Source organism: Ursus maritimus, unplaced genomic scaffold (genome assembly GCF_017311325.1).
Source record: "Ursus maritimus isolate PB19 unplaced genomic scaffold, ASM1731132v1 scaffold_21, whole genome shotgun sequence".
NCBI classification, from domain to species: domain Eukaryota; kingdom Metazoa; phylum Chordata; class Mammalia; order Carnivora; family Ursidae; genus Ursus; species Ursus maritimus.
Window position 1 is genome coordinate 21,964,269 of NW_024424564.1, and position 15,966 is coordinate 21,980,234.

Below are 15,966 nucleotides of genomic sequence, written 5' to 3' on the forward strand. Positions count from 1 at the left end.
TGTACAATTTGTGTTTTAATTATGGCAAACTGAAATGTGCTGAGTATCTAAATCAGACTACAAAACATGGTTAATTTTTGTCAAATGAAATTAGTATATGTTGTACAGTCATCATAATTCTTTTGTGCTTTCCTGCAGTGTCTGTATTGTTATGTTTACTTTAGCAGGACTCGTTTTGATAGGATGTATACACACATACAACCATTTCATTGTTTAATTACTTAATAGCAGTATTGTTTTTTTTCTGGATAGTTTCCACAGTTTCCTTACTACCTAATTATTTATACAAGCCTAACTGTTGTGATACAGCAATGGCACATAACTTTCTTTATTGGACCCCCTCTCTTTCACCTTCTAGATCTTAGATTCTTAAGCCCCCCAAATAATATTTAACCCTTGTAAAAGATGTTGTATTTTGTGTTGTTTTTATTTCATTTCATTTTATTTTTATTTTATTTATTTTATTTTTTTATTTTAGAGAAAGAGAGACAGAAGGCACATGTGAGGGAGGGGAAGGTGATGGAGGAAGAGGGAGAGAGAGAATCCTTAGCAGGCTTCATGCCCAGCCTGGAGCCTGATGTGGGGCTTGATCTCACAACCCTGAAATCATGACCTGAGCTGAAATTGAGAGTTGGACACTTAAATGACTGAGCCATCCAGATGCCCCTATATGTCGCATTTAATTGTTATCCCCAGATAATAACACAACAATAAAACTTATTCTTTTTTTGTTTGTTTTGTAACATTAAAACACATCTTCAGTTCTAAATTTAGGTCCAGAGTTACTTTGAAACTAACAGCTTCTAAAAAGCATTATCTAATTAATGTTGATTTCATTTTCTAATGACATGGTACAAGTCCAGTTTATCCCTAATATTTTATATGCAGAAGAACGTACTTTCATTCCAAATGACTAAATTAGTGTTACCACCTCCAACGACGCTTGATTTCAGTTTAGAAGTATTAATTGTAATAAAGAATGAACAGCCTGAGGATTTGAGGAATTTCTACACTGCTTCTTCCTGTGCCAGTTTAGAAATGACTTAGGAGTTAGTAATATGGTGTGGGGGTGGGAATGGGAGTTTTTCAAGTTGGAACACTGGTGCTCATTAGCATCTTTCAAACTCTAATGCTGTTTTGTTTCAAATAGATTTATTACACTGTCTTTCTCCCCAATTCACTGCAGTGTGTAGAAGGCTCAGTTGGAACCAACAAAAGAGATACATAACCCTGGAACCAATTAGCATAGCTTACAATGTTCTTAATAGGCTTATCTACTGTATATGGGACTTGGGAAAATGACTTAACTTTTATGCTTCCTTGATCTCTAGGGAAGGGTTTCAGCCTCAGCTGCTTTATACCCACAATGTAAACTTCACATATTTGATTTTCAGCTCTCTGATAGAAAACCTTCTTTACAATTTGATGGCTCCAGGGTGCCGTAGTCACTCACTTGCAGCTATTCAGTTATTTGCACAGGGTCTGTTGATGCGTGAGAAGAGGGCACATGTGACTTGGTCCTGGGGCGACTCGCCGCCCTCCGCTGGCGTGTGGGACAGGGCGCAGGGCTGCAATTTGTTCAGCTAGTGTCGACTCCTGGGGCGCGCCCCTTCTTTCTGACTCCTCCCTTTTAGCCTTTGTCCTCACTCTTTTTCCTGCTTGTCATTGAACTTTGGTCCCTCTTTTGTCCTTGGAAGGTATAAATGATGCCCATTTCCCCTCTTCCACTACATCTTCCCACCCGTACACAAAAAGGGTTTCTGTCGGAGGAAATAAATTGGGTATGTTGTTAGTGACTTTTATTTCCGAGAACAGGCCGAGCCCCGCTGTACTCAGTAGAGCATGTCGATACCACAGACAGGTGGTGGGCTGTACCTCTTGTGATTTTTGCTTTTTAAGTTAAAATCATCTTATTTTGTCTTACGTCAAAAGAGGTATTTGTACTCCTACTTTCCTTTTATAAAGGCTTCTATTATAAAGACAGGAAAGTGATAATCCAATTACTGCAATATATGATATTCCATTTCAATAAGATAAGTTTTACCACCTCTTGAAAGTATCTTTGTTAAGAGATCAGAGTGGGAAGTCGGAGAGACTTGCCTTGGTTGTTGACTGTTTGACATTAGGTATGTTACTTAACTACTCTATGTCAGTTTCCCCATCTGTCAAAGAGACAGTAATCACAGGATCCTTGTGAATCGTCATTCAAAGCTACTGATAACAGTCTCTGCTTTGTAGTAACTTTCAAGACTAGGTATGTAGCGGTGATGCTGATAGAAACCTTTTTAGATGATAGAGTAAAGGAGCCTGGGATCCTAAGAAATAAATGTAAGGCTACGTGGACTAGCTCATTAAGGACGCTCTTGACCAAGAAGTTGAGAAAATTGTATACGGTAAGGCAGCCTGTTCCTTCCATAAATTCTATACACTGTAGAAAACTCTCCCTCACATCTTAATATCCTGATGCTGTATTAGCCTAGTATTTGTATCTGAGGGGTGGAGATTGGGTACCTTAAATAAATGTTGGTCTTCACAGGTTTCTAGTTGGAAGCGTGAATTTATCCTGTTTTCCCCCTTTTATGTTGTAGATTTAGGTTTATGTATTATCAGCAATGTTGGCTTTTCAGAGGTAATAAGATGTGTTAGAATACCGGATGTGTTCTGAACAGCGGAATCTTAAACCACATATGCCAGCTGCATAGAAGACACACAGTATGTGTATCTGTGATGGGGATGGGAGCCTCCTGCGGGAGTTGCTGGATTTTAGTGAGAGTGGAGGGCCAGTTTTCTTGGTAGGAGACTGTGTTTGTAGCCAAGGTGACTGTCTAGATTCTCTGCGACCCTGTATTTCAGTGAAGGCAGTGAGTACTATGGGGGTGGGGCTGGGGTGAGGAATAGAGCTGGTTACTAAGGCATTTTGAAACAAGGCTGAAGAATGATTTTATTTGCTGTAAAAAATAAGTTTTATAATAGACCGACACCAGCTGAAGGCTCTGGTGGTAAACTGAACCCTTTGGCTTCTGGTTTTACTAGAGAAACAATTTCTGGGAAAGCTAGTAGGCTTTACCCTAACACATACAAATACGCATATAATGACTAATTATTTCTGGTCCTTTACATATATTTTAACTTAACAACCTCCTTTATCTTTTGGTGAAAAGAATTGATAAAAATAACTTCAGCCTACTCCAGCAATTTAATTTAAGTAGTTGGTCTAAGAATAACTTTGTTAGGGTGGTGAGTTTAGGGGGAAAAATATATATATGTATCTATTCTGCATAGCATACTTAATAAAGTAGTAAGTGAGAGATATGTTAAATTGAACGTGTTTTTCTGAAGTTAGGCATAATCCTATATATCCTAAAAAATAATATTTTAAGACGTTAAAGACTGTGCAACCACTGGAGAGTAGACTTTAAAAAAGTAGGTGGCAAAGAATTTTAAAAGAGTAGTATATACATTTAGTTGAGAAGGCAAACTTGATTTTGTGAGGAAAGGTGATCAATCTTCTATTTGTGTTTAATTTTGAGTCTACATTAACCACATGATTTAGCTTTCCTTCTGTGTCCTTTCTTTAATAGGACTGTGGTAATGCAGTATATTGAATGATGCAGCATTATTTGAAAAATATGGCCATTTCACAAGTTAGAGCCAAACGGATAGGGAAGTACATGGGGTATTTGAAATCTCACAGCCTTCCAGAACCATTTCATGTCCGGAGTAGTTGTTGTGCTCCTTTAATATAGCACAGTGGGGCAATGAAATCAGACAGGCCTCGGTTTAGAGCCTTTGCTTCATAGTAACCATGCAACCTTGACAAATACGATTAACCTCTGAGAACCTCAGTGTTCTTATTTGTTAACTGGCCATCATGGAACCTGACACAAAGAAATCACTGGGGAGAAAAGTTTCCTCCACTTCTCTATTAGATAGTGTATTTGAAAGCACTTTGCACAGTATTTAGCATTTAGTGGGTGCTTAATACGTGTAGCTGTATAAATGTAGGTTGAATTTCTTTAGTCTCTTACCTTTTCCTGTCAGTCCCTCCCCCCATACATACTGTTACTGTAGCCAACAACTTATAGTAACCGAGGATATGCATTCTGTTGGATTGTCAAATATTTTGTTACCCAGCAATAGGAAACAGTTCGAAGGCATGGAAGGAGTCCTGCTCTTGTGGTCTTCTGCCCTGTGGAGGGGTTCTTTGGCTGACCTCAGGATGAGTCCTCCACCAAACTGATGTTGGGGCTACTTCGGGGTGCCCCGCTGCCCACAGCCATGCTAAACCTCGGGGGGCCACCCAGGATCAGTTTCAGCATTTCTTTCAGAGACCTTCTCGGAGGTTGTGAGGGGCGTCCTCAGCAGCCTCCTTGGCTGAACCTCGGTTGAAACTTCTGCCAAGCACCTTTCTTCCAGGCCAGTTCTGCTAAGAAGCAGAGCTGTCTAACGACTAGGAGCAGGTCACCTTGGGGGTCTGGGATGCAAGTGTGGGCTCTGTACCCTAGCCGCCGTGAGCTATGTATGACCTTGAGCAAGTCCCTTAACTCCTTGAAGCCTTAGTTTCCTCTCCTGGAAAGTGGGGATCTGAGAGTGTCTGCCTCATGCTTTGGTGAAATTCTGTTTTAATCATCATATAAGTAGATACAAGCAGCTCAAAATAGAAGTTAGCAATGATATTAACAAACAGTTTTAAGGTAATGTCGTGTCACACAAGGCTACATGTTGGTTGGTTGGTGCTACTATGATTTACATCACCAGAGTACCTGAAATAATAGTTTTTAGTTGTCTTTCAAGCTGAAACTACTTACACTATACCATTCATACTTTATAGAGTTCATTATTTTCCCTGCCTTGTTTTCTGCAACACTGATTGCCATTTTTATAACACTATAGATGTTCTGCAAATGATTTTGACATTTTTATATCATTGGAAAATAATTTGTTGAAATGTTGTATTTTATATAGCCTGAGTGCTACTGTAAGGTTATGTATTGCTAATTATAATTTTAAGAAAAGGGTAGGGGGCTATCATCTCATTCATTTTTTTAACTTTTTTTTACTCATGAAGGTAATCCTTATACTTCTATAATATAATAAATCTGGGAGTCACTCTTACATACTTCAGAAGAATAAGCCTTCTTGTTGTTAAAGTAAATAAACTGGCTGAATTTCTCATAGAAATGACCCCATGGTATCATGATTTGTGGTCTTTTTAGGAAGCACTTGCTATTTTCTTCATGTGTCATAATATATATTGGTTGTTGTGTGAAATAAGGTCTAAGGCAGATAAAAAAAAAGTCATGTCAAAAGCATATGTAAAAACATAGCTCAGTGCCTCTCTTTTCCACATTCTGTGAATTATATAGGAAATCAGTTCCTAAGATAATAGGCTGTAGTTCATCAGCCTTTGAATTATTTGACAGTGGTTTGCTGGCTTATTCATATATTCACTGCATATTTTTGAGGGATTTTAGGTAGATAGAACCAGGAAATATTAAGTCATTTTAGGCTCATGTGGGAATTTTGGATCATGTGATGTGTATAAAATTCTGTGAAGCTTATAGTTCATAGGTACCATGGATGTCTCTAAGTTTTTGTTTGCAGAGCAGTTTTTTAAAAAAATAGTTCTTTTTAATATGACTGATCCCATCTTTATTATCAAAGGTGTAGGGGCGCCTGGGTAGCGCAGTCGTTAAGCGTCTGCCTTCGGCTCAGGGTGTGATCGCTGCGTTCCAGGATCGAGCCCCACATCGGGCTCCTCCGCTGGGAGCCTGCTTCTTCCTCTCCCACTCCCCCTGCTGTGTTCCCTCTCTCACTGGCTATCTCTCTGTCACATAAATAAATAAAATCTTAAAAAAAAAAAAAAGGTGTAAAGGCTTGCTACTTAGAGAAATTGTGACTAAGGAACATCCGGAGGTAAAGAAAGTATGCATTTGAAACAAATCCAAGCAACGATGATATTTGCAGGGAGAAAATTTGCTTTCAAGAGCAGTTATCTTACTTGATGCATTGAGAAAAGCCCATGTTACATTTGTAACTCCAACAAAAAATATCATTCCTCCCCGTTACAACATAAAGTCATTCCCTTCTGCCAGCCTGTGTATCATTCTAGCTGATGCTCTAGTTTATAAAATATTTTCATGGGAGAATTACTACCAGAGAATTCTATCTATAATTTTAAAACTTCCCTAGAATTATTACGCTTTTGATAACACTGATGGAAAATATACCCAGTGATGACCAGTGTACTCAGTCCTGCAAACCAGAGGTCAGATGATGACAGACTGGTGGTATAAAGGCCTTCCTTGATAGGAAATCACTTGGGTTTTTTGCTTCCGGACTCCCTGCTGCAGGAGGGAAGGCCGTGCCCTGCTGTTGCTCAGAGGTGAGAAGTGAGTTTTTTGGACTAAAGAAGCATTTTCGAGGGAATATGTGCAGAGGTTGGATAGAAATATGGGAGAATAGAAATACTTGCTGCCGTGGCCTCATGTCTTTTAAGTTTTGGGAAAGAGGTGTCCTTGGTGGGGCTGCCATAACGAAATACCACAAACTTAAGAAGGTGCGGAAAGCAGAAATGTATTGTCTCCCCGTTCTGGAGGTAGATGTCTGAAATCAAAGTATCAGCCGGGTTGGGTTCTTCTGAACGCTGAGAGAAGGATCTGTTCATCGCCGTCCCCTAGCTTCCGGCGTTTTGCCGGCATCTGTAGCATTCCTTGGCTTTAGAAACATCTCCCTGATCTTGCATTTGTTTCCCGTGGCATTCTTTTTCTGTGTGTGACTGTGTCCAAATTTCTCTTCTTTATAAGGACACCAGTCACATTGGATTAAAGCCCACCCTTGTGACCTCATTTCAACTTGATTATCTGTAAAGATCCTGTCTTCAAACAAGGTCACATTTGGAGGTACTGGGGATTAGGACACTATATACCTTTTATGGGAGAACACAGTAGTACCTTAAAAGGGTCTTGCTGGTAAACCCCTGAGAGTTGCTTGCTGGGGCGTTGTGTCAGTGAGGGACATGAAGAAGCGTAATGGCGAGTTTTAACGAGGACGCAGGCTGGCAGTTAGGCTTGCTTTCTTGTTAAGGGTCTTAGGCCCACAGGCATACACCTAACTGTTCAACCTCACTGATGAATCTACTAATTGTGATCAACTCCATTGCTGTGATTAATACTCTTAGAACAGTTAATTGTGCTCAGATGTCTTGCTCTCTAGCTTTTATGAGTAAAGAAATAGAGTATCTTTTGCACACACGCACGTGTGCACGCATGCACAGAGTCCCAGGCCAAGTCAAGTTCCCTGGCCTTTTGTGAGACATAGATAGAACTAAGTAATAAAATAATAGTGATAAATCATAAAGCAAGTAAACAAAACCCCTGGCTCTACTAGCTGTGTGTGACCTTGGGCGAATTGCTTCATCTCTTTAGCCTCAGTTTCTAAATCTGTAAACTGAAGGTAATAATAGTATCTTCCTCATAGAGGATTGCTTCCAGATGAAAGGAGATAATACCCTGAAAACTCCAAGTACAGTGCCCAGCCTGTGGTCCCAGCACACTAAATGAAGGAGAAGGAGAAGGAGAAGAAGAAGGCGAAAAGGCCTCTGCTCCCGCGGATCTCAGACCTTGGGAAGCAGGCCATTTCCTAGAGCTCCGGGAAGCATCTGGCTCCCCACCTTGCAGGGCCTTTCGCCTGTGTCTGTTGCAGTCCCTGACTCTGCCAGGCTTTCTGCTCCCTTCAGTTCTTGTGTCTGGATGCTTGATCTCCGCACTTGGCACCCAGCTGGACATCACGCTTCTTTCCTCTCTTTCAAGTTTCATTCATTGTGTTTTCAGAGCAGAGCTCATATTTTTGTCATTAAAGCAGATTAATGGAGGAAAAGGAGGGGAAAAAGTATAGACAGAGTTTACTTAAGATTCTAAGTAATAAATGCTAGTCAGTAACCACCCCCAGCACCAAAATTCTAATAGTTTTAGTGTTCCCACACTATGAACTTGGAAATGTATGATTTATTCTCACTGAGGAAATAATCAAGATGTCATGTCCACACTTTTTGCAGCGGTAGGGAGAAAACAGGGTTTGTCCTTGTTGATTTTTAACTGGTAGAGTCAAATCTTATAGAAGCACATTTTTCCCGTTAGCATTTACTTGGAAATATGGAATGTGTTTGTGTGTGGCTTAGAGCTGTCCCTGTTGGTTGTAGATCATTTTTAAACAACAAAGAGGGGGTTAAATCAGAAACACACGTTGGCATGCTTAGAAGGCGTGTTAATGGAAGTTCAGGGTACCAGGCTATATTTTTGTAACTTCTATGTATTTTTTTATCGACTATATTTATTTTTAAACTTTTTAAAGAGGAGGAAAGGGTTTTGACAAATTCCAAAATATTTGACCATCATTTTTAAGAATCTCCTCTGTGTGAGGCTGTATGCATGGGGTGGGAATGAGGAAAGCTTCCAGTGTAATAAGGGACATAAGGCAGTAGACTGAAGTCACTTGAAGGAAAAGAACAGATTCCCAGTTGGGGAATTCAAGGAAATTTTTTTAGTTTTCTTCCTTGAAGGATGAAACTGATTTTGGCAAAGGAAAATAGGATGAAGAGGAAGAAAATTCTGAGTAAACATTGTGACATATACAAAAGTGAAGTACCTGGTTTGATGAATAAAGTTTAGAGGTAATGTTGGAAAAGCTGAATGAGAATGGATTGTAGGCTAGCATTGGCAGGCTCAGGGGTGAGATCCCAAGGTAAGGAAATCAGAGCAACCACTCTACGTTCTGCGGTGGGGAGGCTAGTCTGATAGTGTAGGATACTTAGAGAAGATGGTCTCAGAGTCCTTAAGGAGTCTTGAAGGAGCTTCTCTAGTATTCCTAGTTTATAGATATGAGGGCCTGAATGTTATTAATGGAGGCTGGAATGTGGAGAGAATGACAACATGTGTGAAATATTGTAAAAGTACTGTTAATGAGACTTGATGCAAGTTAAAATAGGAGAAGGAATCAAAGATGGCCCCAGGGTTGTGATCCAGAGTTTTTGGGAAAATGGGGTACCATTAGTACATGCAAGGAATATAGGGAGATGTTCAAATTTGGGTATTTAAAGTTTGAGTGGCTAGGATAACATCATGACATCCAGTTGGCCATACCTAATGAAGCAAGTGGAAATATGAAAGAGACTTGGTCGCTGTAACAAATATTGGACTCATTAAGAAAATTAATTCACCAACCCTTTATTGAGGGTCTGTTTTGTGCTACTTTGGAGACTGTAGAGATGAATGATATGGTTCCTGTCGTTGAAGCATAGGTCATCTAGTGGGGGAGACAGAGGAGTAATAGAGAAATTACGATTCAGCCATTACACTGTATGAACAAAGGCGGGGCAGAGGGTGGGAGCGTGTAGAGGGAGCGGGAAAAGCTAGAGGAATTGGAAGGGAGTCTTTAATTTTGTGCAGTTGAGGTGAAGATTGTCAGATAACAGCAACCTAAGTGGTTCACAAATGATAAAGGATTCAGAAGACTCAGTGTCCTTTACTATTTCTGTCAACAGTATTTTTTTTTTTTAAGGGAAAGAAGAAATGACTAAATTAGTCACACAAGTACAGTAACACTTAAAATGATTTAAGTCAAGTAGTTAGGAGTTATGATGATGATTTTTCATGGCACCTACAGTTAGATTTCTCCTCAGCTTGACCACAAGGGCCAAATAAATATTCAAATGATAGTATTTAGCATTTCTATTTATTTCATTTCCCAGGGGGAGAAGAATATACAATGTGGATATATATACACCATTCTTAAATACATGGATTGTGAACATATTTTATCCAGTCTTAGAAAATCCACCCCTACCTTTATGACCCCTAGCACAGAACCCTGTTCATCTGAAAACAGGAATTTAGTTGGTATGACTGATTGATTGAAGCAAACAGGAAAGGGAATGTAGATCCTCAAATTCTCGATAATTAACAGGAATATTCAGAAATATTCTAGGATACAAATGTGCTGCCTCCCTCCATATACAATTTGTAAACCTATGAAATAGACATATAAGGAAGTGATTGTGTTCATTGCCAAATGATTTTTCTCTCTATAAAATAAGGTTTCACCTAGGGTTCCTTTAATTAGGTAGTTTACCCAGTGCATTAAGTGTTAGTTTCCAGACCATTAACTCTTTGACAGAAGGCTGGAGGGGCAGAGAAGCTTCAACCCGAGCGCTAGGAACAAGCCTCTAGACTGTATTGTTCATAATGGAGCAAAAAGAAGGATAACTGGTTTCCTTTAGTGTTGATTGCTGGGAAAATATCATTTCCTTTTCATACCATGTGCTCCCTCTGCGAGATAAAGCAGAGAGGGAAGTGTGGGTTTCATCTGTGACATCACGCACCCAAGTCAGCGTAGGTGTGCCAGAATGGTCATCTGTGAGGCAAGGCCTATTTCTGTAGCTGATGTAAATGATTTTCCATAAATCTGTTTTTGGATCTTAAATTCCATGTGGCTTCTGAATGTGTGGCCAAGTGGCAGGTATGTGGATCAGCGCCATAAGAGGCAAAATCCACCTTCACTGAAGTAACTACAGAATACAAAACATCCAAATTAATTTATTCTGGGAAGCATAAATAGAATGACAGAATATTGATAGAGTCGTCCTAACAGATGTAGTTCAGTGGAGATACGGGCTAGAAAGCAATTATCAGCATTTAAGTGGATATATGAGAGAGCAAAATAAAGTAAAACTATTTAAAATATGCACAGATGATTAAAAACAGGATTACCCAATTTATATTTGTAGCTATCTGAAAGTTATTAGCCCTTTCTTATAATGGGCTCGAAGAAATTTCAGGTCTCATTTGAGACTTGGATAAATTTTAGTTGGATGTAGAAGTTGGCATCTCTAGATTCAATCTTTAAAAAACAATTTTGGCCCTTTCTCTAGGGATTAAAAAGTAACAGAAATTATGAATACAAATTGAACCGAAATTTCCTTAAAATTCCAGATATCTCAGAAGTTAACTAAATCACCGAAAAACAACATGAACTTTCTTTTGAAATGTTTCAAAAGAATGAAGTGGCTAATGGTATAACTAGTGTACACGTATCCTTTCAAAAAAGAATTTCCCTGGTTTTGCGTTACAGTGCTTGCTCGAAAAATAGTGGTCATTATAATTTTATTTTTATATGTAATAAGATAATATTAATTACAATAAAGTGACTTATATTTATAAATCGCTTTGTAGTTTTAAAAGCTTTTTTGTATTTATAATCTTACTTAATCTTTAAAATCGCCAGGTAAGGAATTATTTCTGTTGGCTTGTAGATAGGCAACCTGTCTTGAAAGATCAAGTAAATGAATAATCACGTATTGTATGGTCTCTGTTCTTGAACTTGTTGATTTATTTCGTGTTCAGACACCCTCTGTAAGGACTGGAGACAAAACTTGTACTAACTCTTTTCTGATCCACTGTACTTCCTCCCTGCTATTTGCTACATCTGAATTTCAGTTCAAAATTATAATGTAAGCTTTTCTTGTCTTTTTTTTTTTTTTAAAGATTTTATTTATTTATTTGACAGAGACACAGCCAGTGAGAGAGGGAACACGAGCACGGGAAGTGGGAGAGGAAGAAGCAGGCACCCAGCAGAGCAGGGAGCCTGATGCGGGGCTTGGTCCCAGGACCCTGGGATCACACCCTGAGCTGAAGGCAGACGCTTAATGACTGAGCCACCCAGGCGCCCCTCTTGTCTATTCTGTTTAGATATTATGATAAGCCTTTTTACTAAGCTGAGTTTGGAGTTTTTAATTTATTTTCTTTCTTTTTTTTTTTAAATATTTTATTTAGTTATTTGACAGAGAGAGCACAAGCAGGGGGGAGCAGCAGACAGAGGCAGAGGGAGAAGCAGGCTACCTGCTGAGCAAGGAGCCCGATGTGGAACTCGATCCCAGGACACTGGGATCATGACCTGAGCTGAAGGCAGACACTTAACCAACTGAGCCACCTAGGTGCCCCTTAATTTATTTTCTAAGAGATTTTTCATTTTTCTTTCCTGTTAACATTTTAGTATATCAGTTTTCCATGATCAGCTTTTTTTTCAAATGTAAGTTTGTATAAACCAAAAGTTTTGTCCATTATTATATCAGATTACACTTAAACTCTTACGTAATCTATCTCCTTGGTATTAGCCACTACTTTAAAGATTTCTTACACTCTTTGATCTGTTATGCACCGATTTTTTTTTAATGGAAAAGAGATATCTCAATTGACTTTCTACCCTGAGAGAAAATGATAAAACTCAGAAATTATTGATTTATAAATATACTACTATTTAGAAATAGTGAAAGCATCCTTTATAGGAAATAAAGTATATTACAGCTAGTCCCTGGTAATATACATTGGCATAAGGAAGAAAATTGCAAATCCAGTTCAATAAATTTTTCTTGAGAGTCTACTGAGTATCATGCTAAGCACATTATAAGATAAACAGAAAACCTCAGATCTTGCTTTTAATGTACTTGTAACCTTGTTGGGAAGACATTCATAGTAAGTTACATGGCAAACCTTACAAAGAGGTGGAAAATAAATGCAACAGAATTCCTTGACTGCCCAGAAGGAGGGAGTACTGAAATCCTCCTGGTGCAGTTTTGGTAGGTTTAAGGGGAAGATTGCAACTCATTTTAGGCAATGAGATTTCTGTAGAGGAAGTGGACATTTTGAGGTGGTTCCACACGATGAAGAAAATCACAGATAGAGTATAAAAATACAGGATATATGACCCAGCAATTGCACTACTGGGTATTTACTCCAAAGATACAGACGTAGTGAAGAGAAGGGCCATATGTACCCCAATGTTCATAGAAGCACGGTCCACAATAGCAAACTGTGGAAGGAGCCGAGATGCCCTTCAACAGACGAATGGATAAAGAAGATGTGGTCCATATATACAATGGAATATTACTCAGCCATCAGAAAGGATGATTACCCACCATTTGCATCGACATGGATGGGACTGGAGGAGATTATGCTAAGTGAGATAAGTCAAGCCGAGAAAGACAATTATCATATGGTTTCACTTATTTGTGGAACGTAAGGAATAGCAGGAAGATTGGTAGGAGAAGGAAGGGAATAATGAAGGGAGGGTAAACAGAAGGGGAAATGAACCACGAGAGACTATGGACTCTGGGAAACAAACTGAGGGTTTCAGCGGGGAGGGGGGCGGGGGGATTGAGCTAGCCTGGTGATGGGTATTAAGGAGGGCACGTATTGCATGGAGCACTGGGTGTTATATGCAAACAGTGTATCATGGAGCACTGCATCAGAAATTAATGATGTACTGTAGCAGTTCAATGAAGTCTCAAAGGATTTAAAAAAAATACAGGATATAGATGTGGCTAGAAATAGATTTTTTTTTTAAAGATTATATTTATTTATTTGACAGAGATAGAGACAGCCAGCAAGAGCGGGAACACAAGCAGGGGGAGTGGGAGAGGAAGAAGCAGGCTCCCAGAGGAGGAGCCTGATGTGGGGCTCGATCCCAGAACGCCGGGATCACGCCCTGAGCCAAAGGCAGACGCTTAACGACTGAGCCACCCAGGCGCCCCAAGAAATAGATTTTTTTAAAAGAGTTTCATTGCTTTTATTTTTTTGTAGTTTTATGGTTTTAGTAACACAAATATGATGTGCACATCAACTGTCTGCCTGTTCATTTTCTTCACTGCTTAGCCTGGCATTGGGTGGTGATTCTGATGACCAGCATGGCTGCTCTCTCCACAGTGGCTTTGCGGTTCTTGGACAAGACATTGGGAGAAATCTCTGCATAATAAGATTTGTTGCACATCGGGAGCACTTCAGGCTCCTTGAAGTTGTGGACTAGGAACTTCCAGAAGCCACTGGACAGCATGTGCCTTGTTTTTTTTGTTGCTCCTGTAACCAATGTTGGGTGCCAAGATCTGGTCCTTGAATCTTCTGTGTACCCCATCGTAAGTGCCTCTGGGTTTCTGCCATTTGTGCTTAATTTTGACGTGTCAGTGTGACTGGTGCTGGATGAACTTCTTGGTCCTCCTTTTTACCATGTTGGGCTTCACCAGAGGTCTGAGGCCGGCCATGACGCTGGGTGAGAGATGGCTGCCACCTCCACACACAGCACCTCGTAAGAGAGGGCTTAAATATTTTCACAAATACTGATTTGCATTATTTTTCCTGCTTTTGAACCTAAAGTCTCTAGGTATAGATAAGGGTTGAAAGCAGGAGTGGGTTCTATGTGTGTAGTCAGTCCTTGCCAGTTGCCTGGAGCTTAGTGGAGTGTAAAGCTAAGTTGGGGATTCATGTCAGAGGTGACTAACAAATAAGAAACAATCCTTTCTTTCAAATTTTCCCTAGACAGGTGACTGAGAAGAGACATAAGAGTACCATGCTAGGAATGTCTGTGTTTCCTTGAGCCATCTTTTGTATTGGATAGGAATATTTGTATAATTTGGATATTCTCTGAGTACCCTCGCCATGTATTTCCCTGAATCTCTGTCCACTTTGGAAGAGGTGAAACTCTCAGAATTTATATACAGAGCCTTTTTCTGAAGTAACTGGGAATGCTTTGTTCTTATGTAATGGTATTTAGTTTTGTTTTGGATACAAAGAGCAAATGCCATTCACAATCAAAATCTATACAAGCTTAATGAAAGAGAAGACTCAAGTACCATCAATTGTTCTTACATATCACTTTCTTTAAAAACATAGTAAAAGTGGGTATTTTTCCCTTTGCTCTGGTCAAAGGAAGCTTATGCTGATTACTGTCAAATATTAGAAGATTTTGATTTTCTTCAAAGCACAGTGGATGAGATTTTAATTTGTCTTTCATGTGAAAGACAAGGGTGCTGTGTTTATATGAGTTCCACATTACAGGCTGTTCAATTTTAAACAACACAGAAATTAATTATAGCTTACACTAATTTAAAAGAACTATTTAGAAAACAAAACAAATCTTATATAGACAAAATAATGATTCCCAAATTGGGTCTGTAAGACCCTTTTTCAAGCATGGAAAGTTTTATATTTTCCAACACGGTTTTTATGAAACATAAATCAACTGGTTTTTATTTATTTTATGCAGGAAATATTGACTGAGCACCTACTATGTGTTAGGTTCTTCTAGACATTGTGGCACAGAAAAATCTACCCTTGTAGAGATTATATTCTAATAAATTAACGAGGTTTTGTACAGTATCTCTTAAATTTCACAAGAATGGAATTAATTTGGTTGCTTACCATTCATGTTACTTAAACTCATATTATGCATAAATTGTAGTCCGTGTACTACAAAAGAATACAATAGAAAAAATTAGTGTAAATGTGTGTGTTAAGAGGAATATTTTTGGAAAAATTGTTTAAATTGTTTTTAAACAGGACAGATCTGAAGTTTCATGTATCTGCAAATTAGATGAAACTTCAGATCTGTTCTTTGTTTAAATTTAGAAACCCAAAATACAATTCTTTAAGTTACAATGGTAAGAGCTTATATAGATTCTTCTGAATGGAACCATTTATAATGAGAAAAATATTATTTAATATTAGATTCTTGCTGTAGGTAAAATGAGTGCATTTTTTGAGGCTTGCTTGACGTTTTCTATAGCATGTTCTGCTAAGATATTTTAACATCTGAAATTTCATAAGAATGTTAACGCCTTACTTTTCCTTCCTCAGTAGCTTCTACATGTCATTGACTGAAAGATACTAAAAGTAAAATCAGTTCTTTTAGTTGTCTTAGATCAGCTGCCATTGAATGTTATTTCAACCACATCTCTCTCTAATAGTGATTGTATGGAGAAAATGGATTCATTCAGTCCCCCTTAAGTTCCTTGGGGATTAAAAACAAATCCCATAGGAGGTAAGGAATTACTTTAAAGTAATGGACAAACTGGAAATCTGCATGTTGTACAACTTGTCCATTTAATGGAAAATGTCAACAGACTTAACTCTTTTGAATGAA

The 15,966-nt window shown here is 38.8% G+C and overlaps 1 protein-coding gene and 1 pseudogene across 1 annotated transcript in view; one reads left to right on the forward strand and one right to left on the reverse strand.

Moving 5' to 3' along the window:
* LOC103656250 overlaps positions 1-6,667 on the reverse strand; it is a 50,211-nt pseudogene extending 43,544 nt beyond the window's left edge.
* Positions 1-15,966, forward strand: part of TMTC2 (transmembrane O-mannosyltransferase targeting cadherins 2) — a 388,624-nt gene that overhangs the window by 87,720 nt on the left and 284,938 nt on the right. The gene's annotated exons all lie outside the window — the stretch shown is intronic.